This window comes from Monodelphis domestica, chromosome 5 (genome assembly GCF_027887165.1).
Source record: "Monodelphis domestica isolate mMonDom1 chromosome 5, mMonDom1.pri, whole genome shotgun sequence".
Classification (NCBI taxonomy): domain Eukaryota; kingdom Metazoa; phylum Chordata; class Mammalia; order Didelphimorphia; family Didelphidae; genus Monodelphis; species Monodelphis domestica.
In genome coordinates, this window is record NC_077231.1 from 208,377,964 (window position 1) to 208,396,974 (window position 19,011).

A 19,011-nucleotide genomic window follows, 5' to 3' on the forward strand; every position below is an offset into this window, starting at 1 on the left:
GGAAAGGTCTGTGACACTGGTCTGAAAGAGATTTCAGAGGACCTTGAAATGTGCTCGGCACAGAAGCCTATTGCATCATCCACACACAGTTTTGGGTCACAGCTCAAGGGTGAAGAGGAATATTTGTGACCAATCACAAGGGAACAGAGACCCTGGTCACTTGAGAGGATTGCCACTTTCAGTATAAGAGACTCAGGGGTCCTTCCTACTAAATTCCAGAGTGCAGAACAAGAGATCTCTCCTATCACACACCACCTTGGAACCACTGAAAACTTGTAGATTGCCAATACTAGCTCTGAAAACAGCAATATGAAGAAAAAAAAATCTAAAGTTTGAGATACTGCTTCCTCACTCCCCTTAAAGCAGATCTTAATATTAAGACAAAGTTCCAAATTAAGAAATAGGCTGGAAAAATGATCAAACAACAATAACCAAAAAAAAAAAAACCCTCAATCATATAAAGTTACTATGGTGGCAGGGAAGATCAAGACACAAACTCATAAGAAGACAACAATGTAAAAATAGCTCTAGTCAAAGCCTTAAAGAAAAATGCTAGCTGGACCCAAGCTCAACAAGAATTCCTAGAAGAGTTAAAGAAAAAAATAAGAGTGATAGAGTAAAATTGGGAAAAGAAATCATAATTATTTAAGAAAATAAGAATGAAAATCTTGATAAAAAGAAGCACAAAAAAAGACATTGAGATATGTCTGTAAAAACACAATTGCTCCAGTAGTACAAATTCACTGAGGAAAAGAACTTAAAAAACAGAATGGGCCAGATGGAAAAAAGTACAAAAGCTTACTCACTGAAGGAAATAATTCCTTAAATATTAGAATTTAGCAAGTGCAAGCTAATTACTTCATGAGACATCAAGAAATAGTAAAACGACATCCCCCCATAAAAGACACTATTAAACATTTAAATGGAAAAACAACTGAAAAATTGACCAAAGGAGAGATACTTTATGAATTATTGGACAACCTAAAAGCCATGATAAAAAAAGAGCTTTAATATCATATTTCAAGAAGTTAGAAAGGAAAACTGCCCCCAATATTTTAGATCTGGAGCATAAAATAGAAATGGAAAGAATCCACCAATTAATTAAAAAGCAGTCTCAAAATAAAAACTCTCAGGAATATGATAGCCAAATTTCAGAACTTCCTGGTCAAGGAGAAAATATTGACAGTAGGCATAAAATAAAAATTCAAATATCATGGAGCCACAGTCAGGATCACACAAAATTTAGCAGCTTCCAAGTTAAAAGAGTTTGGAAGGCTTAGAATATGATATTCCAGAAGGCAAAGGAGCAAGGATTTACAGCCAAGAATTACCAACCCAGCAAAACTGAGTAAAATCCTTCGGAGAGGAAAGTAGATATTTAATGAAATAGAAAACTTTCAGGTATTCCTGATGAAAAGACTACAGCTTGGATAGAAAATTTGACAGTCAAACACAAAATTCAAGAGAAGCAATCAAAGATAAACATGAAAAAGAAACCATAAAGACTCGGGAAAGCTAAACTGTTTGCATTAAAATTATTTTTTAATTCCATTTTTAATGAAGTCATCTCAGCTCTTAGCCACCACTGTTTCCTTTAATAAAGGCTCACAAACAACCCCTTTAATAATAAGTTCTAGAATTTTGCTAGGAACCCAAATTAAGCTAACTGACCTATTGTTTGAAGACTACCTCTTTCCACTTTTCTGTAACTGGAAGGATATTTGCCCTCCAGTCCTGTAGCATTTTTTTCATTTGCTATAAGGTTTCACAGATGACTCGTAAGAGTTCCACACTGAAACCTGTCATTTTTATAATACCTTCAGTAGCTGTCATACTGGTTCTGGTGACTCTGATTCACTGGAAGGCAATGCTCTGTTAAATGCTTCCTCCTCTCTCATCTTCAGTTTCAGCTCTCTGAACCATTTCTGTACTAAACTTTTCAGTTCAAGGATCGTTCTCCTTGATGAAGAAAGCAGAAGTTAAGCTTCAGTAATTTTGTCTTCGTTCTGTCCTTCGTTATCACCATCCCATCTATATCACCGCCAGTTTTCCCTACCCTTCTTTGATCTCTTTCCTCTTGGGTTTTTGTTTCCAACATTGTTTTCATCAAAACTTTTTGGTGCTTAGCATCCATTGCCAGTCATTTGGATCTTTAATCCCCCTTGCACTACTCTTACAGGACCTTACCAATCCTTTTGGTTCATCCTCCATTACCAATCCATATTTCCATCTTTTATTCTTCTTGTAGATGAATAATGCCAACCACCGTGAAACTACCCTGCTCTCTTTGGCCAATACTCTGTTCTTTCTCATTAAAATCATTTGTATTTAATGCAGGATTGCATTCTTAAAGCCTTTCTATCCTTCTTGGGTTGATTTCTCCTGTGAGATTTTTCATCATAGAACCGTCCAACCGCTTTGAAATCTTTTGTTCCAAAATTTAGGATGCTTTCTTTCTTCTCTTTTATCAAAATTTTAAAATTGGTCACTTTTTCTCCTTCTAAATGTCCCATCATTTCTTGTTCAACAATTAGTTCCTCTCTATCAGGCCCAGAATAGCAATTCCCCTAATCATTTGTTCTACTTTAAAAAAAAAATTGAACATTTACCTTCTGTATCAGAATATGTGTGTCAGCAACTTACCTGTTAATACACAACCATAACTGGGTATCAGTTCCAAGGCAGAAGAGCAGTAAAAACTGAGTAATGGGAGCTAAGTGACTTGTCCAGGGTCACAAAGCCAAGAAGTATCTGAGGTCAGATTTAAACCCAGGACCTCTTGTTTTAAGACCTGCCTCTCAATCCACTGATCCACCTAGCCAGGCCAATATACTAGCTCAAGGGTCTTTCTGATGTTATCAGCTGTTCTGAAGTGAACTTCCGTAACAGGCACTGCTTTTGCGTGGGAAGCTCTGGGAGGTCTGCTATTAAATATTTTGGAGAAAACCACGTAACTCTCTTCCAGGGTCAGCTTTGATTAAAACAATTGCATAATCAGTTGTTCTAGTACAGATTTCAACAAACACTTTAGTTTCTGTTTCCCACAGGAGCACTTGACAGGCTTAGGACATAAGAGGGTAAGAGAAGAAATGAAAACAAGGGAAAGAATAATAGTAAACAAAATAGTTATTTGAAGAGTATTTTAATGTTTAAAAAGTACTTACAGACATAACCTCATCTGATCCTTACAACAACCCTAAGAGATAATGGGGACTATTATATTTCCCATTTTGTAAGTCAGGAAACTGTCTCAGAGAAGATAAATAACTTATCCATGGTCACAAAACTAGTAAGTGAAGGAAATGGGATTGGAACTCTTATTTCTCTTGACAATGAGTCTAGCACGTTTTCTTCTACCAAAACAACAAAGAAAGCCAAGAAAGAAGTTAGAAAAACAAGAAAAATGAGAGCTTGAGAAAATAAGATGTGACCTGGGATTCATAGAACTGTGGACTAGAGAATTATGGAATTGAAAAAGTTGTTGGAGATCCCACCTTGTCATTTGATGAATGAGAAAATGGAGGTCCAAAGAAGGAAGTGACTTGCCTAAGATCATCCTGTTGGTTGATGCTCATGCTGGGGAGCCATTACAGAATTATGGAATGCAAGAGTTGGAAGAGGCCCCAGAAGTTTGCACAGACAATCCATCATACCTGAGTAGGAATCACCTGACCTTCTCCAAAAGGGGCCATCCAGTCTCTCCTTGAAGACCTCTAGTAATGGGGAGGTTGTCCCCATTAGATCATAAGTTACTTCAGGGCAAAGACTATCTTTTTGCATCCTCTGCACTTAGCATAGTGCCTGGCACATAGTGAATATTTAATAAATGTTGTTTTTTTTAAAGATACTTAACCAATTTACATGTAATAACAATTTTTCACATAAGTTTTCTGAAGTTATATGATCTGAATTGTCTCCTTCTCTCCCTTCCTTCCCCCTTCCTGGAGATGGTAAGCAATTTGATTTGGGTTATATGTGTATTATCATGTAAACTATATTTTCATATTGTTCATTTTTGAAAGAGAATAATAATAATACAAAACCAAAACCTCCAAACAAAAATCCAAATAAACTGATGTAGAAAATGGTATGCTTTGATCTACAGCTGACTCCAACAGTTCTTTGGAGGTGGATAGAATTCTTTGTCACTACTAGGTCTGTATCCCAAAGAGATAAAAAAAAAAATGGGAAAGGACCAGTTTTGCAAAAGTATTTATAGCTTTTTTGTGTTGGCAAAAAAATTGAAAACTGATGGGATGCCCTTCAATTGGGAATGGCTGAATAAATTGTGGTATATGATGGTGATGGAATACTATTGTGCTCAAAGGAATAATAAAGTGGAGGAATTCCATGTGAACTAGAATGACCTCCAGGAAGTGATGCAGAGTGAAAGGAGCAGAACCAGGAGAACATTGTACACAGAAAGAGCAATACTATGGAATGATCAAATGTGATGGACTTTGCTACTAACAGCAATACAGTGGTCTTGGACAGTTTGGAGGAACTTATGAAAAAAATAAGTACTTTGTGAGAGTAGCTGAGTCTATCAGAGTTGATCATTCTACAGTATTGCTGTTACTGTGTATCATGTTCTCCTGGTTCTGCTTATTTCTCTCTGCATCAGTTCATGAAAGTCTTTCCAGATTTTTCTGAAATCATCCTGTTCATCAGTCCTTACAGCATAATAGTATTCTATCACCAACATGTGCCACCATTTGTTCAGTCATTTCCCAATTGAGAGACACCCCCCCCCTCAATTTTCCCTTCTTTGCCACCACAAAAAGAGCAGCTATAAATATTTATTGTATAAGTAGTTCCTTTCCTCTTTTTTGTTATCTCTTTGGGATATAGACCTAGGAGTGGTTATTACTGGATCAAAGGGTATGCACCATTTTATAGCCCTTTGGGCATTGTTCCAAATTGCCTTCCAGAATGGTTGGATCAATTCACAACTTCACTAGCTTCAGTAGGGTCCCACTTTTGCCACATCCCCTCCAACGTTTATCACCTTCTTTACTATCATATTGGCCAATCTGATAGGTGGGAGGTGGTACCTCAGTGTTGTTTTAATTTGCATTTCTCTAATCAAGAAGGATTTAGAACATGTTTTCATATGACTATTGATAGCTTTGATTTCTTCATCTGGAAACTGTTCATATCTTTTGACCATTTATCAGTGGGGGACTGGCTTGTATTCTTATACATTTGACGTAGTTCTCTATAGAGTTGAGAAATGAGACTTTTCAGAGAAATTTGTTATAAAAAGTTTTTCCTAGTATCCCTTCTAATCTTGATTACATTGGTTTTATGTATACAAACTCTTTTTAATTTAATATAGTCAAGTTATTTATTTTACATCTTGTGATGTTCTCTTTCTCGTTTGATCATAAAATCTTTCCTTCTCCATAGATCTGACTGGTAAACTATTCTGTTTCCCTAATTTATTTATGGCATCACCTCTTATGTCTAAATCACATGCCCATTTTGATCTTATCCTACTATAGGGCGTGATATTAGTCTATATCTACTTTTTGTCATACTGTTTTCTGATTTTCCCAGCAGTTTTTGTCAAATAGTGAGTTCTTCTCCCCAAAGTTGGGATCTCTGGGTTTATCAAACACTAGATTGCCGAGGTCATTTACCCCTAATCTATTCCATTGATCCATCAATCTATTTCTTAGCCAGTACCCGATGGTTTTGAAGATTCCTGCTTTGTAGTAAAATTTGAGATCTGACATAAATAAATGTTTATTAATTGATTGATTGGGGAATTTACCCCCCTCTGGAAAGCCCTTTTGATTTGGGGACTGCACTTATTGGCAAAAACAAACAAAAAATCCTTTTGCCTTTACTCTCAACCAAAATCTGCTTCTCTGAATTTTCTATGTATCGTTCCTACTAATCTGAGGTCAAGTAAAACGAGTCCAATCATTCTTCCTGAATAGGACTTTTCAAATACTTGAAGATAAGAGCTGCCATGTTTCTCCAGACTTCTCTTCTCCTGAGGAAGCATCCCCAGGGCCTTCAAGCTGCCCTTATCCTACCTTGGTTAATTATTTCCTATTTGCCCTTTATATAGATTGCTTTGTATCTATGTGTCCGATTGTTGTCTTCTCCATTAGATTGTAAATTCCTCAAAGGCAAGTCCTGTCTTTTGACTCTTTCTGTATTCCTAGCATTTCACACAGCACTTGGAACACAATAGATGCTTAATAAATGTCTCCTTTTGGCCCCTCTGCTCCCTTCTCCTCTGGATACACTCCAATTTCTCAACATCTTTCCTAAAAGGGGGTGCCCAGAACTAAAGAAATTATCAGGATAATTTTCCCCCCACTGGACTGTGCTTGGGCTGGTCCCCTTCTAGAGTATAATTTTTCTGTTCTGAGTGTCACATTTCAGAAAGAACATTGATAAACTGGTTTGGATGACTTCCAAGGGGATGCTAGTGAATATTTAACAACCAACTCTCTCAACACACTTTTCAATTAAGCCTAGAAAATCAAGCCATCAAAGCCTGATTGGCAGCATTGAGAGATTTTGGAGTACAAACGTTCACACTCACAATTCAACCAATTACACTGGAGAGCCAGCGCCGGCTGATTCTCTGGTGCCTCTGATGCTTGTCTCCTCTCCTCTCTGCCCAGGCGTCAGAGTTAAGCTGACGGATGCCTGTTAGCAAACATCTTCATTTTCATGATCAATTCCGATTTATCCAAAGGGAGGTCATTCCTGGATGACACAAGCACTGAGAGAAAAGATGGACTTGAGAAGAGCGTCCGGGTGGCACAAAGTGGAATCTGTTGGTCTTCCTGGCTCCGATTCCTCTCCTGTCCATCCGAGCTGTATATCCAAAGCCCAGCTCTGACCACTTGGCTCCTCTGTCTGAGAAGCTTCAGGGATTCCTTCTTGCTTCTAGGATCAACTGCAAACTCTTCTCTTTGGCATTGAAAGCCCCTCCTGGCCTGCTTCTGGCCTCCCTTTTCGGGATTATTCCATATAATTCCCCTTCACGCACTCTACGCTACGGCCACACAAGCCTGGCTGCAGTTAGTCTCCTGATTCCGTACTTTTGCCCAAGGGTCTCTCGGGCCCAGAATGGACTCCCTTCTCACCTCCACCTTCCTTCCAAGCTCATTCTCCTAGCTGGGGCCCAGCTGCTGGCGCCTCTCTCGCCTTCACACTCCCTGAAATTTTCTCTGACTGTATTTTGTATTTGTTGATGTCAGTATGTTATTTTCGTCGAGGGCAGGGAATTGTCTCCTCTCGTTTTATCACCAGCACGTCACAAGTTCTAGCTAAGGGAGTGCCTTTTCAAGGCAGATACCTGCATGAAGAGAACTAGGAACTGACCGTCTCTGGAAGGCCATTGCTGGGAGATAACTATGGAGGAGAGTTATCCACTTTGATGGTAATGAGGAAGACTAATGAGTCTTCTCTATTTGAGGAAGCCAAAATGGACTTCTGCCTCCAGGATGGTTCTTTCCTGGGTTGGAAAACATCACATGAATAACAATAAATAGCACACTGGAAGGAGCATTGAATGTGGAACCAGAGTTCCTGTGTTCAAATCCTATCTCTATTACTTGCTTCCTATGTGACCCTGGGTAAGTCACCTTACTTTTTTTTTTTAGCTTTATAAATGCTTGTTACTTCACCTTGCCTTGTTTGTTTTTCCACTAAGTCACCATCAGCTCTATAATTTTATAGAGTAATCATTTCTTTTTTGAAAATTTTAGTCAATTTAGAACATTATTCCTTGGTTAAACGAATCATATTTCTTTCCCTCCCTTCCTTCCTCCCACCCCTTTCCATAGCCAACGCGCAATTACACTGGGTAGAGCAATCATTTCTAAAGGGCAGTCAGGTGATGTATTGAATAGAATGCCAGGCTTGGAGTCAGGAAGTCAGGAAGTCTCCTCTTTCTGAGTTCAAATCTGGCTCAGACACTTATGAGCTGTGTGACCCTGGGCAAGTCACTTTACCCTATTTGCCTCAGTTTCCTCATCTGTAAATGAATGGAGAAGGAAATGACAGACTACTGTGGTACTTTTGCCAAGAACCCCCCCCCCCAATGGGGTCATAAAGAGCCAGACACAACCAAACAATAAAAACAAAGCAAAACAAAAAAATGTCTAAAAAACTATAGACAGGACTTTTCTTTCACAGGGCTGGACTCCAGATCACCAATATAAGGAATGAGGATTCCATTCTAGTCACCGAGTGCCAAACACCTATTGGCTAAATGAAAGCACGGGAAGGCTCCGGATATCGCTCTGGTGGGTGGGTTTGAATTTTGTAAAATGACACCAATAATTATTGTAGAGATTTAGTTTGTCTTTCTCCTGGCAACTCATTCAGACGACATATTCTCAATAAAAGCGAAGCCTCACTTTAGAGTGCATAACGGCCGCTTGATGACATCAACACGGGTCATTTTCATTTTGGTTTCGGCTGCCAAAGAGATCCGAGAGCTCAGGACAATTCACAATCAGTGGCGTTCACTGCCACTGCGAGTTAGGAACGCTGGACCTTGGTGAGTCGGGGCCACGATTCCCATCCCCTCCAGGAAGAATTTTTCACACAACACGAGTAAGTTAAAGAAAAAAGATAGACAAGAAAAAGGAGATCTGTTCAAAGTCACCGGACCATAGCCTTGAGAGGCCAAAGTGACTCGACCTAGTCAGCATCGCTCATTCCACGGATGAGGAATCTGGAGACGAGAGCACAGAAGTGATTTGTTCAAGGTCACCCGGTGAGTTATTGGCTGGGGCCGGGGCCGATTCTAGGTCTTCTGGCGCCCCGTCTCCAAGGCTCCACCGGCCCACGCTGCTTCTCGTCTGTCGGCCCATCCCTGCTTTTATATCTTAATAGCCTAATCAAGATCTGCTCTTCCAAAGGTAATAACATAAAACTGTTGCCAGACTTGGGAGACTGGAGAGCTTGCCCCGAGGATCCCTGTTCCCTGGCCTGGGTTCAGTAGTCCTGAGGGGAGCTTCAGAATCTGAAGAAGGGAGTCAGGCTCTTTTATTCCTCAAATTCTGACTCGTCCCAACTGTTAAAGCTTTAGGTGGGCTCATATTGCCCAAAGAGTAGATAGAAATGCCCAGCCAGGGTAGACCAGGTGTAAGACTGGCTCTTTGGGCTTTTGCTTCTAGGGTTCCCTTCCTTCCTCTTCTTCATTCCTGTTATTTACAGGCTGTCTTCCTCATTAGACTGTAAGCTCCTTCCGCACAAAAGCTGGCTTTTGCCTTTCTTTGTTGAGTTCAGTGGAATTTCATGGCAGAGCATCATTGACTTTACCAGCCCTCCCGGATCATCATGGTGCTCCTTGGGCACCCTGGCTACAGTTTGGGCAGCTGGGAATTTCATGGCAGAGCATCATTGACTTTACCAGCCCTCCCGGATCATCATGGTGCTCCTTGGGCACCCTGGCTACAGTTTGGGCAGCTGGGAATTTCATGGCAGAGCATCATTGACTTTACCAGCCCTCCCGGATCATCATGGTGCTCCTTGGGCACCCTGGCTACAGTTTGGGCAGCTGGGAATTTCATGGCAGAGCATCATTGACTTTACCAGCCCTCCCGGATCATCATGGCACTCCTTGGGCACCCTGGCTACAGTTTGGGCAGCTGGGAATTTCATGGCAGAGCATCATTGACTTTACCAGCCCTCCCGGATCATCATGGCACTCCTTGGGCACCCTGGCTACAGTTTGGGCAGCTGGGAATTTCATGGCAGAGCATCATTGACTTTACCAGCCCTCCCGGATCATCATGGCACTCCTTGGGCACCCTGGCTACAGTTTGGGCAGCTGGGAATTTCATGGCAGAGCATCATTGACTTTATCAGCCCTCCCGGATCATCATGGCACTCCTTGGGCACCCTGGCTACAGTTTGGGCAGCTGGGAATTTCATGGCAGAGCATCATTGACTTTACCAGCCCTCCCGGATCATCATGGCACTCCTTGGGCACCCTGGCTACAGTTTGGGCAGCTGGGAATTTCATGGCAGAGCATCATTGACTTTACCAGCCCTCCCGGATCATCATGGCACTCCTTGGGCACCCTGGCTACAGTTTGGGCAGCTGGGAATTTCATGGCAGAGCATCATTGACTTTACCAGCCCTCCCGGATCATCATGGCACTCCTTGGGCACCCTGGCTACAGTTTGGGCAGCTGCTCCCAGGCAGAATTTGGTGCCTAGGAATATGACTACACAGACCCATGAAAAGGTAAAGTCTGAGCCGGAGGCAGCTGAGAAATCGAGAGTTCTTCTTGTTCCTTGCCTTCCAGACCTGGGAGATCCCAGCTGGTTGGCACACACACTCATATCCCAAAGCACAGATACATGCATTTTCTGGGTCAATGTAAATAGTGGGTGCCCTGGCATTCTCTTGCATGGCTATTAAAGTGGCGTGTAGGGGCTTTGGGTCAACTAGGTGGCTCAGTGGATAGAGGATGGCCTGGAGTCAAGGAGTCTCATCTTCCTGAGTTCAAATCCAGCTTTAGACACCTCCTGACGGTGTGACTTGCGAGTCATTTCGCCGTGTTTACATCTATTTCCTCATCTGTAAAGTGATCTGGAGGAGGAAGTGGCCAACCATTTCCAGGAGGTTGCCAGGAAAACCCCAAATGGGGTCACAAAGAGTCCAACAAGACTGAAATGAGTGAATAACAAAAAAGTATTTTAAACAGTGTTGTGTGGAGAAGGGGTACCAGGAAAGTGCAGAAGAGCTATGACTTCAAGAGAGCACAGATGCAAGCTTTACCCTTCGGGACTGTTAGAAAGTTATCTGAGAGCAATGGTAGAAGGACAAGGAAGGGGCAGCAAGGTGGCACAAGAGCACCACCAGGACTGGGGTCAGGGGAACCTGGGTTCGAATGTGACCTCAGACCCTTCCTAGCCATGTGACCCTGGGCAAGTCACTTAGCCTCATTTGTCTAGTCCTTGCTCTTTCAGGCTCAGAGTTGTTACTAAGACAGAAAGTAAGAGTTAAAACAACAACAACAACAAGAAGGTGGTTTTCTGCTTGGGTAGTTTTCCTCCGACGAAGGTAGTGTGACAAGTTCTATCCATTCATCCATCTTCATCATTCGTATGAGGTCTTTCCATTTAGCCAAATGCTTCACATCCATCCGGGGAATGTTCTGAGCTGCTAGCACAGAGGTCTATTCAGAGACCGGCACAGGAGCAAAGGCGGGCGCTGCTCTTTTCTAGACGTTCCCATCTGCCTTTACAAAAAGATCTCAAGCAGCGCAACCAGGCTCATTCCCATGTATCTCCCTTCAAGGTCCAAGGGTTGGGGGCAGCTAGATAGAGAGCCAGGCCTAGAGATGGGAGGTCCTGGGTTCAAATCTGGCCTCAGACATTTCCCAGCTGTGTGACCCTGGGCAAGTCACTTGACCCCCATTGCCTAGCCCTTACTGCTCCTCTGCCTTGGAACTGATGCACAATATCGATTCTAAGATAGAAGGTAAGGTCTTAAATTTAAAAAAAGAAGGCGCAACAGCAGCCCTATATAAACCCCTCCCAGTTTCATGATTTAAAGAAAGGGGAGGAATTGGTTCCTACGGGAGAATGCACAAAAGTGGGTCCTATTTCTTGGCTTCAGAACAAGCAGTCCTGATGGGAGAGGAGTCAATTCAAGTGACCAAACTTTGATTAAGGACTGAATCACAACAAGGCACTGTGCTGGGAACCAGAGTCCCAGGGAGGGCTCAACAACAGGCCTTCCAGCTACCAACACCAATTTTAGAGTGAAAAACTAAGCACGTGGGTGCCCCTGCAGCAGTACAAAGGCCATTCTCTCCCTGCCCCCGCTCTCTCCTCCTCCCAGCCCACCCCGGCTGAGGATTCTACTCAGCTTTTCTGGGTAGGCAGGCAGAAACAAATAGTTAGCAAGACAAATTGGTTAAAAGAGGAAGCTAAATGGAAAGACCTCATACGAAATGATGAAGAGTGAAATGAGCAGAACCAAGAGAACATCATAGACAACAACAGAAATAATATTTGAAGAACAGCTGTGAATGTCTATGCTAGAAAAAGAACTGATGCATAAAAACATGCGAGATATAATTAGGTAGACAGGGACAGACAGACAGACAGACAAATGGACAAACGGACAGATGGAGAGATAGATAGATGGATGGATGGAGGGATGGATGGACAGGATAGACAGAAAGACAGAGGCAGAGACAGAGAGATAGAGAGAGATGGATAGATGGATAGATAGATGATAGATGGATGGATAGATGGAGAGAGAGATGGATAGAGAGATGGATGGAGAGACGGAGAGACAGAGAGACGGAGGGAGAGATAGATAGATAGATAGATAGATAGATAGATAGATAGATAAATAGATGGATGGATGGATGGATGGATGGATAGATGGATGGATAGATAGATAGATAGAGAGATGGATAGAGAGATGGATGGAGAGATGGATGGAGAGACAGAGACGGAGAGATAGATAGATAGATAGATAGATAGATAGATAGATAGATAGATGGATAGATAGATGGATGGATAGATGGATAGAGAGATGGATGGAGAGATGGATGGAGAGATGGATGGAGAGACAGAGAGACAGAGAGATAGATAGATAGATAGATAGATAGATAGATAGATAGATAGATGGATGGATAGATGGATAGAGAGATGGATAGAGAGATGGATGGAGAGATGGATGGAGAGATGGAGAGACAGAGAGACAGACAGAGAGATGGATAGATAGATAGATAGATAGATAGATAGATAGATAGATAGATAGATAGATGAATAGATGGATAGGTGGATGGGTGGATGGGTGGATAGACAGATTGTCAAATGATGTCTTTTCTAGCACGAAAGGAAAAGGAATGAGATATGTCAAAGATATATTTTTGGTAACAAATCTAAACTGAAAAACAAAATAAAAGAGGAAACCTCCCTATAAGTCCTCAATCCTATGAACTATTAAAGAAATGAATTTTCCCTTCGGCCCAACTGATTTTATTTTAGTTACTTCTTTTATTGAATGAAGTTAAAGATTCTGACCAAGATGAGGAGGGAGTGCAACTCAGACATTGGGGACTTCCTGGGTAAATACACAGAAGATGGAGATGGAATATTGAGTTAAAAAACCAACAATTCTCTTTGACTGTAATTGTAGTACATGAGTTGCGAGTGACGTGTGAAATAAGGCTAGAGAGGGAAAATGGAGTAAGACTGTGGAGAGCCCTAAAGTCCATGCTAAGGAGTTTATGCTTAAACTTTACCCAAATGCCAATCACTGAAGGCTTTTGAGCAGCTGAGTGACCCGCTATCCTTGTGACTTAGTTACAATGGAGAGGATAGACACTGGAGACTAATTAGGAAACTAATTAGCAAACTATTATTATATAACCCATAGTCCCCTCTTAGCCGTCTGGAAAGCTCTGCGGGCTCAGAGTAACAGATCAGGGGATATTCCTTTGATCTAAGATCCTTGCCCTGTTTATTCCCCTGCAAGCTTCAGACTTGGGCAGAACTTGGTGTTGAGACCTGCTTCTCTCCTGGGGTTCCAGGCACGTATCTGCTGCTTGTTTCTGACCTTACTCCTTGCTTCATACACAGGCTGAGGACCACAAGGACCCCTCATCCCAGAATGCTATTCCTATACTGGGCCATTCCTCTGTCAGCCTGGAATGGAGTAGTGAGCAACAAAGCTACCAAAGGGCATCTGTTCCTAAACCCTGTGCCCGGCCTTGGCTCCCCATATGACTTTGCTCCCTCATCTTGTCACTGGAGACAATCCCTAGACACTGGAATATTCCCATCTATGGAATTCTCCGTCTGTCTCCCCTTGCCAACCTGGCCAGAGCCAGCAATTTTCTGTGATTTCTTCTTAGATTTTCTGATCAGGATTTGATCTGGTCTAGATTTTTCTAGATCTGATTAGAGGAATCTTGGGGAGGAGGGGGTGAAGCTCACTTTACTTCTTTCATCTTAGTTCCTTAGTAAATGCTTATTGACTTCCCCAGATGTGACTATAGACTAACTTCATAAAATACAGGTCAAGATGCAGCTAATCTGGCAAAAATAAATGAAAGAGAGATAATAAGGGATTTTCACTCGAGCATATCAATAGATGAGTAACTTACCTTTATGATGAGCCTTCATGCCTCAAGAACCAAATACATCCCGTCAAAGTGGAGCCCCCTCCCCAAGTGGTGAAATGAGTCAGAATGACTAAGAGCCCAGACGTCTGCCCTCTCTGCGAAGTCCTGTCTTCCTTTGGGACTTATATAGTCCACATAACTCATAGCACTAATGAAGGACAAGGTCCAGCTTGTTCTCCCACTGTGTAAGTCTCACTCTTGTTCGTTGACTCCAGTTTTATCACCCAGAAACTCTTCTGATGGGTCCAGGAAGCTGAGTCAAGAAAATTCTCAGTTGTTTTTCTACTGTCTTTCTGCTGCTTCTGGAGAAAGCCTCAGCTGTTCTTGGCTTGCCTCAGGGATGCCATTTTTGGAGTTAGATGGTTGTTTAAAGGGGCCTCGAAAGTGTGGAGATTTCCCTTGCGCGAAACCAACAAGTCCCAGCTTCTGTGGGTAGCCCTTCTCGTTCCTGAGCAACCTACCTTCCTGTACCTCTGTATCGGCTCTCTCTTTAAAGCCAAGTGTAAAATCTAAACTATATCTACTAATAAAAATATTATATCTTATGAGATTTATTAAGGATGATTAGAAATCAAGGAATAATAAAATCCACGTGCCCATGGCTGATTAGCCCATTTAAATCCCCGTGTGTCTCTTCCATTGCGATGATGTAGCAAGTGTAGCAAGGAAGCCAACCCTTACACGGGCTCATACGTGAAAGGATTGAGTGAAGAGAGCAGAACCGGGAGGATATTGTACACAGACAACCACAGCAATGCTGTAGGATGAACAACTGTAAATGACGACGCTCTTCTCAGCCACACGATGATCCGAGACAACCCTGATGTTCTCACGTTGGGGAATGCTCTCCACCTCCAGAGAAAGAACGGATGGACTGTAAGACAGATCAAAGCACGCCTTTTTCAATTTAGTGTGTGTGTGTGTGTGTGTGTGTGTGTGTGTGTGTGTGTGTGCTCTTCTACAACACGATGACTACCGAAATATATGGTGTATGACCACCTGTGTATAACCAACATCAAATTGCTTACTGTCTCAGGGAGGGAAGGAGAGCGTTTGGAACTCAAAATGTTAGAAAACAAATGGCTAAAACTGTTTTATATATAACTGGGACAAAAGAAAACATGACAAAAGGCATAGTCTGGGTATATGAGTCAATGTATTATCCTCCATGTTGCCTTCCTGGAGAAAGATGAATACTGGGGGCCAAATCTGGTTTCTGTAGGTCCCAAAGGGTCTGGGAAGACCTAGGGAACACTCTTCCCTTCCCCCCAAATCCCAATATATTATTTCTACTTAAATTAATAAGCATTATTTTATACTTGTGCTTAATAAAGATGATTACTACTATAATTACTGCACCACTAGTACAAGTAGGATTGCTGATGGATTATTGTGAATGAAGGCACTAAGGTTCAAGGAGAATGTGACTTCCTTCACGTGGCCATGCTAGAAAGTTTTCACAATCTAAGTCCAAGACGCTTTCTACCAGACTTCCCTTGCTCTCAATATTTCAGCTAAAAGGGATCGTAAAGCCATCTAGCCCAAGCCTCTCATGTTCACAAATCAAGCAAATGAGTCTCAAGATGTGCAATGACTCGACCAAGGCATAAAGCTAGTTAGGTTCTGAGCTAGGACTAAAACCCAAATCTTCCAAGATGTATCCTTCGATATGCCACAAACCCTGCGATTCCTTTCTGGAGGGCTGTGTTGCTGGGGGTTTTTTTGTTTGTTTTTTTACTGGCAAGATTCTCCAGGTGTGAGGCTGAATGGCCAAGAACAATGGGCAGCTCACCCACTGGAGATGGGGCTTTCCTCATTGTCACCTCCCTTTCTCCTGGTCCTCCTAGCATGGGTCCAACTTCCTCTTTTTCTCCTAACTCAAGAGTTTTCCTGTCACGAAGCTGCAAAGCAGCTGATTTGGACAAAGTGGAATCCTAGAGGTTTGTTCATCCAAGTTTTTGGCAGTGGGTTGACTTTGTAGCTGATCTGGTTTGAGCTCAGAGGCACTGGAGGGACTACAATGTTGGGTACAGTTTAGTGCTGTGCTCACTTTTACAGGTGATGATGCCTCGGTAAGGACAACATTCTATTGGAGTTATTGGAGTCATTTTCTCAAGAGAAAAACGACAAAATGTCTTTGTTTTGTTTTCATGTGATCCTCATGACAGATGTAAGACAGAAGGTCCAGAAGCCTTTTTTTTCATCTTCACAGAAGGGGGAGGCTTTCTCCCCCCCTCCTTCTCTCTCTCTCTCTCTCTCTCTCTCTCTCTCTCTCTCTCTCCTTCCCTCTCCCTTTCTCTCTCTCTCCCCTCTCCCTTTCTCTCTCTCTCCCTCTCCCTTTCTGCCCCTCTCCATTTCTCTCTTCCCCTCTCCCTTTCTCTCTCTCTCTCTCTTTTTCCCTCCCTCCCTCCCTCTCTCTCTCCTCCCTGTCCCTCTTTTCCTCTCTGTCTCTGTCTCTCTCTGTCTGTCTATTTATGTATATATATATATATATATATATATATATATATACGAAGCGTTATAATAACAGCATGCTAATTCAGCTAGTTAAAGCAAGTCACAAGAAGGTGAAGCAGTGTAGTGGGTCTAGAGTTAAGAAGACCTGAGTTCAAATATGACCTCAAACACTCACTAGATGTGGGGCTCTGGGTAAGTCACCATCTTGCCTCAGTTTTATCATCTGTAAAATAAGGATAATAACAACACCTACTTCCTAAGGTTGTTGCAAGGAACAAATCAAGTAGTATTTATAAGCACAATGTCGGGTATAAAGTAGGTACTATATAAAGGTTTATTTCCTTTTTTCTGAAGAAGGCCAAAGTCATGGGTCCAATTCTTGTCCTGGTGATGGAGCAAAAAAAATGTATCACATCCATAATCTTTGCTTGCCAACTTTCACTGGTCACAAGGGCAACTTGGGAGCAGAATGTGGATGGTTCAATGCAACTCATCCCTTTTCCAGGGAAAATACCTCAAGCATATGATGGGGAGGGAGGGATTTCCACTATATAATAATGCCAGGAGCGTGTCCCCATTTCATACATGAGGAGGTCATGACTTTTCCAAGGTTACGATGCTAGAATGTGCCATCGTAGGCTTTGAACCATGTCTTCAAAGCCAAAGTCCAAGACTCTTTCCACTAGTCTCCCCTGGCTCTTCCCATATTTGAGGTGAAAAGGATCATGGAGGCCATATGGTCCAACCCTCTCCTGTTTACAGATCAAGCAAATAAGGCTCATTTTTTAATCAAGTGGGCACATTTTTCTACCCAGGGAGCAAACTGGGAAAAAAAGCATTTGCTGCATCAGGTTTTTCCACTATCTAAGCTCACAAATGTCCCCATGATCCCCATGATCAGGAAGGTGCAAAGTAGCATTAAGACCTTAGGATTCATATTAATGATTAGACATGGACTCTGTCCCTGGAAAGCCCATAGTCTAATATTAGAAAGTACATTCCTTCCAGCCCTGACTAGGGTACACATGGAACTATTTCAATACCTACCAAATGGATATGGGGGATGCTCTCAGGCTCCAACTCTTTTAATCATAACATCATCAGGCTAGAAGATTTCTTTGAAATAACTGCTACAGATATCTCTTCTTTTAACATCACCCTCATTTCTACATAGATCCCTCCCTGCTCCTACCCAGTAAGCCAGCTCTTGTCATTAAAAAAGAGAAAATGCTTTAAAAGTTCAGCAAAACTGCTGGTGGAGCTGTGAACTGATCCAACCATTCCAGAGTCATTTAGAATTATGCCCAAGGGCTTTAAAACTGTGCCTACCCTTTGATCCAGCAATATCGCACTACTAGGTCTATATTCCAAAGAGATTTTATTTATTTTTTAAACCCTTGTCTTCCATCTTAGAATCAATACTGTGTATTGGTTCCAAGGCAGAAGAATGGTAAGGGCTAGGCCATGGGGGTCAAGTGACTTGCCCAGGGTCACACAGCTGGGAAGTGTCCAAGATCAAATTTGAACCCAGGACTTCCCGTCTCTAGGCCTGGCTCTCAATCCACTGAGCTACCCAGCTGCCCCCACCAAGAGATTTTTTTAAAGAGAAAAGGACCTGTTTGTACAAAAATATTTATAGCAGTCTTTTCTGTGGTGGCAAAGAATTGTAAACTAAGGGGAGTCCATCAATTGGGGAAGGGCTGAACAAGTTGTGGTACATGATTGAAATGGAATACTATAAGAAATATAATTATAATTCTCTAAGAAATGACAAGGATGAGTTAAGAAAAACCAACCTGGAAAGACCTCCATGAATCAATGCAGAGGAAAGTGAGCAGAAACAGGCAAGCATTGTACATGGTAACAGCAATGTTAAATGATGAGCAGTTATGAATGGCTTTGCTATTCTTGGCAATGCAATGATCCCAGAAAGTCCTCAAGGACTCAGGATGACAAAAGCCATCCGCCTCCAAAGAAAGAACTGATGGAGTCTGAATACAGACCGAGACGTATCATATGCCACTCTACTTCTTCACTTTGGTTTGTCTGAGTTCTCTTTCACAAAATGACTAATAAGGAAAGTTTTTTACACTATTAAACATATAAAGTCTATCTCAGATTGCTTGTCCTCTCAAGAAGGGGAAAGGAGAAGGAGAGAGGGAAGGAGGAAAGGTGAAAACTTGGCTCAAACTTAAAAAAACAACAAAGAATAAAAACTGTTTTTATATAATCGAGGAAAAAATAAAATTTAAAAGTTCAACAAAACTAACCAAGCTTCCATCTAGTCCTAGTAGTAGATTTGTAAACCCAGAGTCCTCCACCTCTGCCAAGAGAGGAGACAGGTTCATTTTCTCACCTTTTCTTTGGATCTTTTAAAAAGTGGTTTAAAAGGAAATTCTTCCAAAGGAAAGAATCC

At 42.0% G+C, this 19,011-nt stretch overlaps 1 protein-coding gene across 1 annotated transcript in view; it reads right to left on the reverse strand.

Moving 5' to 3' along the window:
• The window catches only part of LOC100022115 (solute carrier family 23 member 1-like), a 59,791-nt gene extending 45,431 nt beyond the window's left edge, over positions 1-14,360 (reverse strand). Inside the window, 1 exon segment of the mRNA XM_016426178.2 lies at positions 14,121-14,360. The gene's annotated coding sequence lies outside the window, so the exon portion shown is untranslated.
• Between the last annotated feature and the right edge of the window lie 4,651 nt (positions 14,361-19,011).